This window comes from Ranitomeya variabilis, chromosome 4 (genome assembly GCF_051348905.1).
Source record: "Ranitomeya variabilis isolate aRanVar5 chromosome 4, aRanVar5.hap1, whole genome shotgun sequence".
Lineage (NCBI taxonomy): Eukaryota > Metazoa > Chordata > Amphibia > Anura > Dendrobatidae > Ranitomeya > Ranitomeya variabilis.
Window position 1 is genome coordinate 483,999,561 of NC_135235.1, and position 13,258 is coordinate 484,012,818.

Here is a 13,258-nt window from a genome sequence, read left to right on the forward strand (position 1 = left end):
ATATCCTGTCGGGTTTAGGCAGGAGAAATGAAAAGCCGGCAATTGAATTACTGGCTTTTCACATGTATCGCGCTGAATTAAATATAAATACATAATATATATATGTGTGTCTCAATGACATATATATATATACTGTATATATGTTTCAACGAACATTTGAGCCCATAAATCCATTAGATGTCGGTTTTGCAAGCCTGCGAGAAAATATCGCAGTACGGATGCCATACGGATTACATACGGAGGATGCCATGCGCAAAATACGCTGACACACCCTGACTACGGATGACATACGGATCACTATTTTGGGAACAGTTCTCCGTATTACGGCCGTAAAAAACGGACCGTATTGTCTTACGCTGAGTGTGACGCCGGCCTAATACACATGGATGGACCGTCAGCTCCACAGAAATCCAGGAAACATTTCTGTGGATTGGTGGCCTGTTCTGATCCAGACTTTGCATGCAGACCCCATTCCCCTCCTCAGATCCTGTCTTCTCCATCCTGTCCTGGCAATGTGTGAAAGCGAGGCGACAGGCGAAGTACGGGGTGACGCTGGGAAGGAAATGTAGCCATATAGTAACAATAAAAATGAGACCCCTCTCTTCAGCTGCCTCACCAGCCCTGACTGCACCTAACTGGAGGTCATGCTGCCCCCTCTATTACCCCAGACCCGTGTGCAGCTGCTCAGCCAGGACGACCCTAGAATGGGTCCCCTTTCTGAAGATAATACTGCCATAGTGTTCTCACATAATACTGCCATATAGATCACACAATACTGTCCTATAGTTCTCACATAATACCATCATATAGATTGCAAATAACTACGCCATAGTGTTCTCACATAATACCGACATATAGATCTCACATAATATCGCCATATAGAGCACACATAATACCACCATATAGATCTCACATAATACCGCCAGTGTTCTCACATAATACCGCCATATAGATCACACATAATACCGCCATACAGAGCACACATAATACCGCCATATAGAGCACACAATACCGCCATATACTTCACACATAATACCGCCATATAGATCTCACATAATACCACCAGTGTTTTCACATAATACAGCCATATAGATCACACATAATACCGCCATATACTTCTCACATAACGACGCCATATAGATCTCACATAATACCGCCATATAGATCACACAACGGGGGAGAGGAGTGCATAGGAGAGTATTAGATACACAGCTCAGCAGTCAGTATCACACAGGATAGGATTAGATACATGGCTCAGCAGACAGAATCACACAGGAGAGGATTAGACACACGGCTCAGCAGACAGTGTCACACAGGACAGGATTAGATACACGGCTCAGCACAGTATCACACAGGGTAGAATTAGATACATGGCTCAGCAGACAGTATCACAGGATAGGATTAGATACACGGCTCAGCAGACAGTATCACACGAGCGGATTAGATACACGGCTCAACAGGCTGTATCACACAGGATAGGATTAGATACACAGCTCAGTTAGTATCACACAGGATAGGATTAGATGCATGGCTCAGCAGACAGAATCACACAGGAGAGGAGTAGATACACAGCTCAGCAAAGTATCACACAGGAGAGGATTAGATACACAGCTCAGTCAGTATCACACCGGCTAGGATTAGATGCATGGCTCAGCAGACAGTATCACACAGGAGAGGAGTAGATACACAGCTCAGCAAAGTATCACACAGGAGAGGATTAGATACACAGCTCAGTCAGTATCACACCGGCTAGGATTAGATGCATGGCTCAGCAGACAGTATCACACAGGAGAGGATTAGATGCATGGGTCAGCAGACAGTATCACACAGGAGAGGATTAGATACACGGCTCAGCACAGTAAGGGTACTGTCACACTCTGCAACTTTCCAACGATCACGACCAGCGATACGACCTGGCCGTGATCGTTGGAAAGTCATTGTGTGGTCGCTGGAGAGCTGTCACACAGACCGCTCTCCAGCGACCAACGATGCCGAAGGCCCCGGGTAACCAGGGTAAACATCGGGTTACTAAGCACAGGGCCGCGCTTAGTAACCCGATGTTTACCCAGGTTACCATCGTAAAAGTAAAAAAAAACAAACAGTACATACTCACATTCCGGTGTCCGTCAGGTCCCTTGCCGTCTGCTTCCCGCACTGACTGAGTGCCGCCGTAAAGTGAAAGCAGATCACAGCGGTGACGTCACCGCTGTGCTCTGCTCTTACTTTCCGGCCGGCAGTCAGTCAGTGCGGGAAGCAGAGGGCAAGGGACCTGACGGACACCGGAATGTGAGTATGTACTGTTTTTTTTTTTTTACTTTTACGATGGTAACCAGGGTAAACATCGGGTTACTAAGCGCGGCCCTGCGCTTAGTAACCCGATGTTTACCCTGGCTACAAGCGAACGCATCGTTGGATCGGTGTCACACACACCGATCCAACGATGACAGCGGGAGATCCAGCGACGAAAGAAAGTTCCAAATGATGTGCTACGATTTACGATTCTCAGCAGGGTCCCTGATCGCTGCTGCGTGTCAGACACAGCGATATCGTATGGATATCGCTGGAACGTCACGGATCGTGCCGTCGTAGCGACAAAAGTGCCACTGTGAGACAGTACCCTAACACACATGGGAGGAGATAACTGCTCAGAGTCAGCATCACAAAGGATAGGATTAGATTCCCTCTCCCCCTCCCCACTGATACTTACTTCACGGCTCCCTGCTGAGTCCTTTCTCCCTTCCGTCCTTGGTCTCCTCCTCCTCCTATAACCGTAGGGCTCCTGTGATTATACTGGGAAACTGGAGCCGACCTCCTGCCTTTGCTGTGGTGTGGACGGCCCAGGGGGCGTGGCAAGTCACAGCAGGGAGAAGCACAATGATAGTAATGGGGTCGGACGCCGACCGCAGTCTCCTATGCCCAGGGCTGCCGTATTTGCAGAGTGTAAGTGTCGTGCAGCTACACTTACACTCCTGCAACGCAAAAATGGCGGCGCCCAGTGGCTGAACAGAAAATTAATAATGAAAAAAAAATGTTTTTTTAAGTTAAAAAAAATAGTTAAAAAAAAAAAGTTAAAAAATGTAAATTTGTATTAAAAATAATTGTTTATATAAACAATCATTTTTAATACAAAAAATAAAATGCGGCACCTTCCCTTTAAGGCTGGGTGTATTACTGACAAGAGCACATTTGACTATTTGCTAAAATCAGATCCTACTGTTATTGTCTCTTATACCCTCTCTATATAATATGAATAAAACTTTATTCAGACCTCCTGGTAGATCTATTATTGCATCCACTAAATCGATGCTTTGTTTCTGTTTCTGGAGAAAGTTTTGACTCCATTGGTTTGGATGACACCCTCTTTTCTATTGGATACATCACAGTTTATAGAGATAAACCAATCCACTGGTAATAGATAATGGATACTAGTCACCTTGGGTATTAGTAGCCTGTATACATCCATAGACTACAGGAAGGAAATTTCCTCAGTAACTTACCTTGGTTCAGGACTGAATATTTCACTAACATCTGCAATGGAAAGAGGCCGCTATGGGCTCTAATGTTGCACTACCATATGCCAACTGCCTTATGGCAATGTTTGAACAAAATGTTGTTTACTCCAATAAATTCTGTAGCCATCACGATAGATTTTCACTTTCTCCACATCAATAAATTCTTGCAGCACAGAAGTTCAGCTTTCACCCATGTTTGAGTTGTAGCCAGTGCACCAATGTCATTAAGGGCAGTGGGATCATGCATGAAGATCCAACAATCCAAAGGATTTTACATTTGTGAAATCTCCTTTTGTGGTGTAATAAAATTTGGAGTCTGTGCAGTCTCGGATATGCCGGCGAAGCAGCACGTGGCAAATCAATGGATGCATTTATCAGCATAAATCTACCATTGGACTTTCCAGAATAGAGTTACCAGGCTTGAACTGATCCACAGGTGAATTTACGATGGGCTCCTGTGCAGAAAAGGCCACTCACCACCGTATATGAGCAATAATGGGCACAATTGTGTGTGTGGCTGTCTTGGTTATTGTGCCATGATGTTCTCAGCCATAATATTGTAATGTAAACATAGTGTAGGCATGGTGAGTTAGGGCATAAAGCTATGATTCATTATACTCCATAAAGATTTTTAGAAGTGCATATTGCCGGATGACAATAGTCTAAATCACTTGATTCACTATGTACAGACAGAAGCAGCATCTTATCATTTATATAACAAACTTCCCAAGTAATTATTATATGGGAGCAGAGGTAAATTTCTGAAATGTAATATTTGCATGTAGCTGAACAGTGGACCCCCAGGTCATTGTTGCTGGTAAGCACTTGGCACCTCTCTTTGACACTGACACTAACATTTCATTTTACTACCTCTGGTTAACATATTAATTGTTTTGGCAATAATTTCAAGTTATTAAACAAGTTTTTCAGCCACAACGTGGTGGTGATCATATCTCTCTGTTAGAAAAAAAAAATAATAATTTTGGTTTAAAGACTTAAAGAGGTTGTCCACTACTTTATCATTGATTAACTTTTCTATGGATAGGTCTTAAATGTCTGATCAGTTGGGGTTCGACACCTGGCACCCCCGCCGATCAGGTGTTCTCGGTGTCGGCGGGCCCCAGACGGAACTGCTCAATTGCTGAGCAGCTCCATCTTCTGATATTGGCCGCGGCCGGGTAATGCACATCGGCCTCCTATTCAAATCAATAGGAGACAGAGGTGCAGTACTCTGCTGCTGCCAGTGTCAGAAGATAGAGCAGCTCCGCAATTGAGTATTTCCGGCTGATGGCTGCCACCGACGCAGTGAAAAGCTAAACAGCAGGGGAGCTGGGTGTCGGACGCCGAACGATCATACATTGATGACCTACAGTATATACACTGCTCAAAAAATAGGGAACACTAAAATACAACATCCTAGATATCACTCAATGAAATATTCCAGTTGCAAATCTTTATTTTTTTCATAGTGGAATGCGTTGAGAACATAAAACATAAAAATGATCAATGTAAATCAAAGTTAATATCCCATGGAGGTCTGGATTTGGAATGATACTCAAAACCAAAGTGGAAAATCAAATTACAGGCTGATCCAACTTCAGTGGAAATGCCTGAAGACAAGGAAATGATGCTCAGTAGTGTATGTGGCCTCCACGTGGCTGTATGACCGCCCTACAATACCTGTGCATGATCCTGATGAGGTGGCAGATGTTCTCCTGAGGGATCTCCTCCCAGACCTGGATTAAAGCATCAGTCAACTCCTGGACAATCTGTGGTGCAATGTGGCATTGGTGGATGGAACAAGACATGATGTTCCAGATGCGTTCAATTGGATTAAAGTCTGGGGAATGGACAGGACAGTCCATAGCATCAATGCCTTCATCATTCAGGAACTTCTGACACCCTTCAGCCACATGATGCTTAGCATTGTCATGCTTCAGAAGGAACCCAAGGCCCTGTGCACCTTCATATGGTCTCACAATGGGCCTGAGGATCTAATCCCTGTACCTAACCACAGTCAACGTACCTCTGACTAGCGCATGGAGGCCTCCCCACTCCATTACTGACCCACTGCCAAATCAGTCATGCTGGAGAATGTTGTGGGCAGCAGAACGTTCTCCACGTCTTCTCCAGACTCTGTCACATGTGCTCAGAGTGCACCTGCTCTCATCGTGAAGAGCACTGGGCGCCAATGTCGAATCTGTCAATCTTCATGTTCTCTGGTAAATGCCTATTGCCCTGCATGTTGTTGGGCTGTAAGCTTGTGGACGTCGGGCCCTCATACCACCCTCATGGAGCCTAATTCTGACAGTTTGAGCAGACACATGGATGTTAGTCTCGTGCTGGAGGTCATTTTGCAGGCCTCTGTCACTGATCCTTCTGTTTCTGCTTGCACAAAGGAGGAGGTAGCGGTTCTGCTGCTGGGTTGTGCCCTCCTTCGTCCCCTCCACGTCGCCTCGTGTACTGGTATGTCTTCTGGTACCTGCTTCATGCTTTGGACACTGTGCTGAAAGACACAGCTACTCTTTTTGCCACAGCTCGCAATGATATGCCATCCTGGATGAGCTGCACTACCTGAGAAAATTCTGTGGGTTGTAGACACAGCCGCATGCTTCTGTACCTCTAGAGGTGAGAGCATTTACAATAATTAGCATCATTTCCTTGTCTTTAGGCATTTCCATATCCTGAAGTTGGATCAGCCTGTAATTTGATTTTCCATTTTGCTTTTGAGTAACATTCCAAATCCAGACCTCCATGGGATATTAGTTTTAATTTACATTGATCATTTTTATGTTTTATTGTTCTCAAAGCATTCCACTATGTAATAAATAAAGGTCTACAACTGGAATATTTCATTCAGTGATATCTATGGTGTGGTATTTTAGTGTTCCCTTTATGTTTTGGAGCAGTGTATACAGGCATGAAGAAGTAGTTATCAAGAATGTATATCCGAAAAGCAAGAATGAATAGTGACATGAATAAGAAAATGTAAAAAAGAACCAAGTAGGACAAGAAAAGGCGAATTAAGAAAGGAATGGAAAAAAAGTAAGAACAAAAATAAGAAAGGCCAGAAACTGAAAAAAAAGATGCATAAGACAAGCAAAAAAAATTACTCAAGAACGGAAGAAAATGAAAAGGAAGACTGCAAGATTATGGGTTTTTTTAACCCCTTTCTGACATTAGACATAATAATCCATCCATATGCCCTGGATATATCTGACCAAGGACAGATTATTACTTGTTTGCGGGTGAATGCCGCCGGGTGTCAGCTGTTTGACAGCTGACACTCGACACTAATGCCAGGAGCGGTCACGCACCATTTTAACACCCGAAATGCTGCAATCGAACGAGATGCTTCATCCCCATGCTGTAGAAGTAATCAGCCAGCAAAAAATGATAGTCCCATAGTGGGACAAAGTAAAAAAAAAGTTATAAAAACCCCCCAATAATTATATTATAAAATAATAAAAAAAATCAAAAGATACTTTATCTATTACTATTTGAATGAAAAAAAACCAACAATAAAAGTACACATTTCGTATCGCCACGTCCGCAACGACCCGACCTATAAAACTGTCCCACTAGTTATCCCCTTTAGTGAACACCATTAAAAAAAAATCAAAAACAAGGCAAAAAACAACGCTTTATCATCATACCGACGAACAAAAAGTGAAATAAAATGCAATAAAAAAGACGGATATAAATAAACATGGTACCACTGAAAACATCATCTTGGTACCACTGAAAATGTCATCTGCAAAAAACAAGCTGGCATACAGCTCCATCAGCGAAAAAATAAAAAAGCTATAGCGCTCAAAATAAAGCGACACAAAATAAGTATTTGGTCTATAAAATAGTTTTTATTGTGTAAAAGCGCCAAAACATTAAAAAAAGATATATGTGGTGTATTGCTGTAATTGTACTGACCCGAAGAATAAAACTGCCTTAACAAAAATTGCTGTTTTTGTTCATTCTGCCTCCCAAAAATTGGAATAGAAGGCGATCAAAAAATATCATGTGCCCGAAAATGGTACCAATAAAAACATCAACTTATCCCGCTAAAAACAAGCCATTGCAAGACTCTGTGGGCCAAAATATGGAAAAATTATAGCTCTCAAAATATGGTGTTGCAAAAACTATTTTTTGCAATAAAAAGTGTTAGTGTGTGACACCAGCCAAACATAAAATCCCATTCTAAATCTGGTATCGCACCGACCCGAAGAATAAAGTTACCAAATCACTTATACCGCACGAGGAATGGCGTAAAAAAAAATAAAATCAGTTTTTCACCTGCTGTTGATTTTTTCATTCTGCCTCCCAAAGATCACAGTAAGGCTCGGCGCACATTTATCCTGCCCTCTGCGCTGAGCGCTTGCATTGGGGTTTCCGTGTAAGTCTCTGAAATACATGATTAAGATGGAACCTCTGTCTGAAAATTCCCTATAATGAGGCACTGTGGATGACGTCTGACCTGGGATCCGGCGGTGTCCATCTTTTTGCATATAAGTGCTGTCAGCCACAGTTTTGTGCACTTCTGAAAAGGACACCGCTGATTAGAGGCCATACGGAGTCCAGATTAACACTGCTGCCTCATTATAGTGAATGGATCCCGCAGGGGTTTCATCTGAATCACGTCACTCAGAGATTTAGATGGAAACCCCAAAGTACATGGTCAGCATAGAACGTTAGATAACTGTGATCCAAAATGTTATGTAAAATGTTCCCAATAAAAGCTTCAACTCAATCCACAAAAAAAGCAGGCCCTCACTCGGGTCTGGCAATTTCTCCTGTTACCCTTATGAAAATGCAAAATTTGGGGCTAAAAGATCATTTTCGTGAGGAGAATGTGATTTTATTATTTTCACGGCTCAACCTTCTAAACTTCTGTGAAGCACCTGGAGGTTCAAGGTGCTCACCACGCATCAAAATACATTCCTTGAGGGGTCTAGTTTCCAAAATGGGGTCACTTGGGGGGTTTCCAATGTTTAGGCACATCAGGGGCTCTTTAAATGGGATATGACTTCCATCAATGAGTCCAGGAAATTTAACATTCAAAAAGACAAATGACGCTCCTTCCCTTCCGTGCCCTGCCGTGCGGGCAAACAGTAGTTTTCTCCATCATATTGGGTATCTGCATACTCAGGAGAAATTGCACCATACAATTTATTATGCAATTTCTCCTGTTACCCTTATGAAAATTTTCTATCATATAGACCCCTCAAAGTCATTTCAAATGTGATGTGGTCCCTAAAAAAGATGGTTTTGTACATTTTGCTGGAAAACTGAAAAATCGCTGGTCAATTTTTAACTCTTATAACTTCCTTACAAAAAAAAAATGTTGGTTCCAAAATTGTGCTGATGTAAAGTAGACATGTGAAAAATATTATTTATTAACTTTTTGTGTTACATATCTCTGTGATTTAAGGGCCTGAAAATTCACAAATAAATGCAAGTCATACTGAAGAAATTTTACCACTGTCGTGAAGTACAATATGTCATGAAATAACAGTCTCAGAATCACTGGGATCCTTTGTAGCGTTCCAGAGTTATTACCTCAAAAATTGACAGTGGTCAGAATTGTAAACATTTCAGAATTGTAGAAATTGGCTTGTTCATGAACGTGCAAACCACCGCGGAGGTAAAGGGGTTAAACTAGGATCATGATTTGTAAAAAAAAGGTGTATTTTTTCTAAAATCCATGTGACACAAAAACCTGATTTAAACAATAATTCATTTTCTGATGATAGCTTCAGTAAAACAATCTTCCAGGGTGCCAGCGGTAATTATATAAAATTCTCATCAAATTGGTCAGCAGTTCCAGATAGATGGAGGTCCGACTTTCTGCACGGCCCGCTGATCTAATGCTGTTTCCTTTATTGTTAACTGTCAAATCTGTTTTGAAGCTACAGGAAGTTGCATAGCCACTTTTTTATAAATGGTAAGGTGTTTGTTGAACAGTAAAGGGGACACAATAACAGTGCTCTGCGGAGAGCAGCGGCCCCTTCAATCATTAGGTTGGTGATGTTGCTTGGACTTGTCAATTTCAAAGTCCTGGAAAGTTCCTTTTAAATAGCAGAGATGTTTTTGACCTATAAGCAATTTCTGGTAATGCTATGAGATATTTGGTACCACTAGTACACAACATTGTCGCTTGTCAAAAACTGGTGAGTCATATACAGTATGCATTAAAGTATTATGCAATAATTAGTTTTGTTTTCCAATACTGCCGACAACATTACATTAGGATGTTGCGCATGGCATATGAATGCATGAAACCGAAGATATCATAGTCATACACCCGTGGTCAAAATTGTTGATGCCCCTCGTTTAATGAAAGAAAAACCGACACTGGTCACAGAAATAACTTGAATCTGACAAAAGTAATAATAAATAAAAAATCTATGAAAGTGAACAAATGAAATTACCTTTGTCAGATTCAAGTTATTTCTGTGACCATTGTGGGTTTTTCTGTCATTAAACGAGGGGTACCAACAAGTTTGACCACATGTTTAAATTGTCTTAGGTGTAGCCGATGGCGCTGAGATGTTTTGGTGCAAATATGTGCAATTTATTGTGTCCACTCTGATGTTGACATGAGAAATGAAGAGTTTTCACTTTTTACAAAAGCAGAATGATTATCGTATGAAGTAGGATTGCTCTGAGTATGTACAGAAGGTTAAAAAATAAAAAATCAATGTACATTTGAATTCAAGCCCAGTGCTCGGGTCATGTTCCACTCAGACTTTACCCAATTTAACACGTAAACAATGTTCCCGTTTGGACTATCCTCATTAGTTTTTCCCTTTTCAAGATGGTTTAGCTGGAGGCAGAATATGTTCAATTCTCTAATCGTTGTATAACAAATCTCTGATCGGCTTTGAGCTACCAAAGTTCACCTCAAATATTTGTTAAATGCTTTGAAATGAGAAGCTAGTATTAACTGGGGACCTCTCCTTAAATGCAAAGTGGCAATGTGAATAGGGCTCTGTAACATGCACTTGTCTCATATAATGAGAATGCAAGCATCTCACAAGCTGTATGAACCCCTCAGGGAATATGGTGATGGCGCCATTATGGAGAATTTAGATTATGAGTCCCAACGGGGACAGTGATGATAATGTGTGCAAACTGTAAAGCGCTGCTTAATATGTTAGCGCTATATAGAAATAAAGATTATTAAGATTATTATTATGGAGACAAATTTCTGTAAGTCAGACTAAAATCGCTGTATTTCATAGTCCTTGTACGGACAGCAAGATTCACAATCCTTAGATTGACCATGAGGCTCCTGACATATGAGGTTGCAGGTTTTGAGCAGGAGACTTGCGGTAAGTCAATGCATTGTGGTTAATTGAAAGATCCAAGAGATGAAGTTGCCTGAACCCAGGCTTGGGCCTCATTTAGACCTGAGGCTTTTTTTTCATTATTGTGTTAGATCAGATTTTTATCAGTGTTTGTCAGTTTGTACCATCAGTGACTTTCTCGTATGCCAACCACAACAAACAAAATTGCAAAGCACATGCATTGCACATGGATGATTTTCACAGACCTATAGACTTATATGGGTGATTTGATCTGTGACTTGCATCAAAAACAGAAACATCTCTTTGAGTGATTTTTTTTTTTGTGGACACATGGTCAACATAAAAAACATAGACATCTCCATGAACTATAATGGGTACGTGTTCTGTGAAAAACACTGATACAACCAGGGCTATGGAGTCCGAGTCGTGGAGTCTGTGTCCATTTTGGTGGAGTTGGAGTCAGAATAATATCGACCAACTCCGACTCCTAAAATATATAATAAATTGGGTACAGTAGTTCAATGCAGTATTTGCTATTATTTTTTTCATAAGAATTTTGGAAAGTTATGAAATGTCCTATAACTTTCTGTTCTATTCCGTATCTAGGGATCTCGGCTTTTAGTTGAGATGAATTTGTGCTTCACTTTATGTACATGCTTTGTATTGAGGCAGTGCTACGAAGTCAGTCAGGGAAATTGAGGAGTCAGAAGCTTACCGACTCCACAGCCCTAAATACAGCACTTATACGAAAAATGGACGTCTGATGAGGCTTAAAGGTGTGTGCACACAATATCAATTTCAGATGGACGTACCCAGAGTCTTTCAAGAGGACGATGCTTCAGGAAACACTGGTGTTTTTTTTGTTTCCTGAGCGCTTTTATTACATTTCTGATGGCCTGCAGGGTTTTTTTTTTTAGCCTTTTCCAGCACTTTTTTTTGGTTTCTTTTTTTACTGGACCTTTTTTTTAAAACTCCATTCAACAGTGTAGAAACCTCTAGCAGTTTGTCAAGCAAAATGTTGGGAAAACGCTCAAGAACTCACCTGAACGACTCTTGAGTTTTTCTATTGAAAAAGTATAGCATTTCTTCAGAGTGGAAAACACCTGAAGAATGGTCAGATCATTTCTTTTAACCGCTTAGTGACTTTACAAATCTGAAGTGGTTAAAAGATGCTGAACACACAACACATATGCACTGCATATATAAAAATGCAAATGTTCAATTTTTTTTAGCGTTTAGGAAGCACTTTTTCAAGCGATTTTGTAGAAGAATTCTGTTGAAAAAGATGTGTGCACATACCCTTACTCAGAGTTTTTGTGTGTATGGAAAGGGAACTGGATTCAAGGGGGTAACTTTTCTCTTTGCGGAGAGTGACATGTGAAGCCTGACATGCCAAGGTGAGGAGACTTTTAAAACGCAATGCTCCTCTGGGAAACATGCAAATTTTCTCTTCAGAGAAGAAGAGATGCTATTGACTGTTAGGATTGCTACTTCCAATAGGCTGCACTAGCGTTCTAGTCCTCTTCCTCTCTGAAGAGACAATTTGATAAGGGAACTATGATCATTACGATAGTACAGAACATGCCAGTACCTTTGTGGTGGCTCATCATAGCTCAGTACAATGAAATAAGAGTACTCAGGTGATAGTTGTTCTGCTCTAGGGAAAAGTATAGACAGCTGCTGACAGTACATTCTTTTCACCACAGATCACACAAAACAGTATTGATCTACAGTCCCTTTTGTCTAGGCATTTAATACATTGATTTTTGAGGCAGTTACTGGATGGATGCGCCACACACCAGAAAATGAACTCCCTCCACTGAGCGAGATGATCCTTTGTCCCAGCCTGTCAAGGCCTCAAACCACTTCTGTGTAATTAGTATAGCTTGCCATGTTTTAGGTGATAGGTGATAAATTATGCAGTCTAAGCATTTTCCCAGTTTTGTCAGGACTGCGTGATCTAATCATAAGATTGCTAAGGCGACATTCCAACTCGTGCCTGCTGCATCCTACATATTAAAAATAATCTGAGAGACAGCTAAAAATGTCATGGCAAACATCAGCCGGGGCCCATACTATTGGAATAAATTTGCATCTATGTATGAGGTGTGTTTATAATATGACAAGAGATGACAGCAGTTTAGATTTTCTTCTTAGGGCCCAAATAAACAGATTCAAAACAATTTGGGTTTATAAATATAGTGAGAAGTCTTAATTAGTGAATGACCTGCATATGTAGTGATTGAATTAGTGGTACAACAGGCCATGGAATGTCCATACGTAAAAGAAATGAGACATGAGAAAATGTAGTAATCTTGTAGTTTTCACACTGGGCTAGTTTAGACTCATACTTCCTGTCCTTTCAGCATGAGGTTGACACCTGCACACTAGCAGCCAAACCAGTAAAAGGGCTGCACTGATGTTTGGCCTATAGTGGCAATG

The 13,258-nt window shown here is 41.2% G+C and overlaps 1 protein-coding gene across 2 annotated transcripts in view; it reads left to right on the top strand.

Moving 5' to 3' along the window:
• The window catches only part of LOC143765343 (arf-GAP with SH3 domain, ANK repeat and PH domain-containing protein 1-like), a 243,345-nt gene that overhangs the window by 77,181 nt on the left and 152,906 nt on the right, over positions 1–13,258 (top strand). The gene's annotated exons all lie outside the window — the stretch shown is intronic.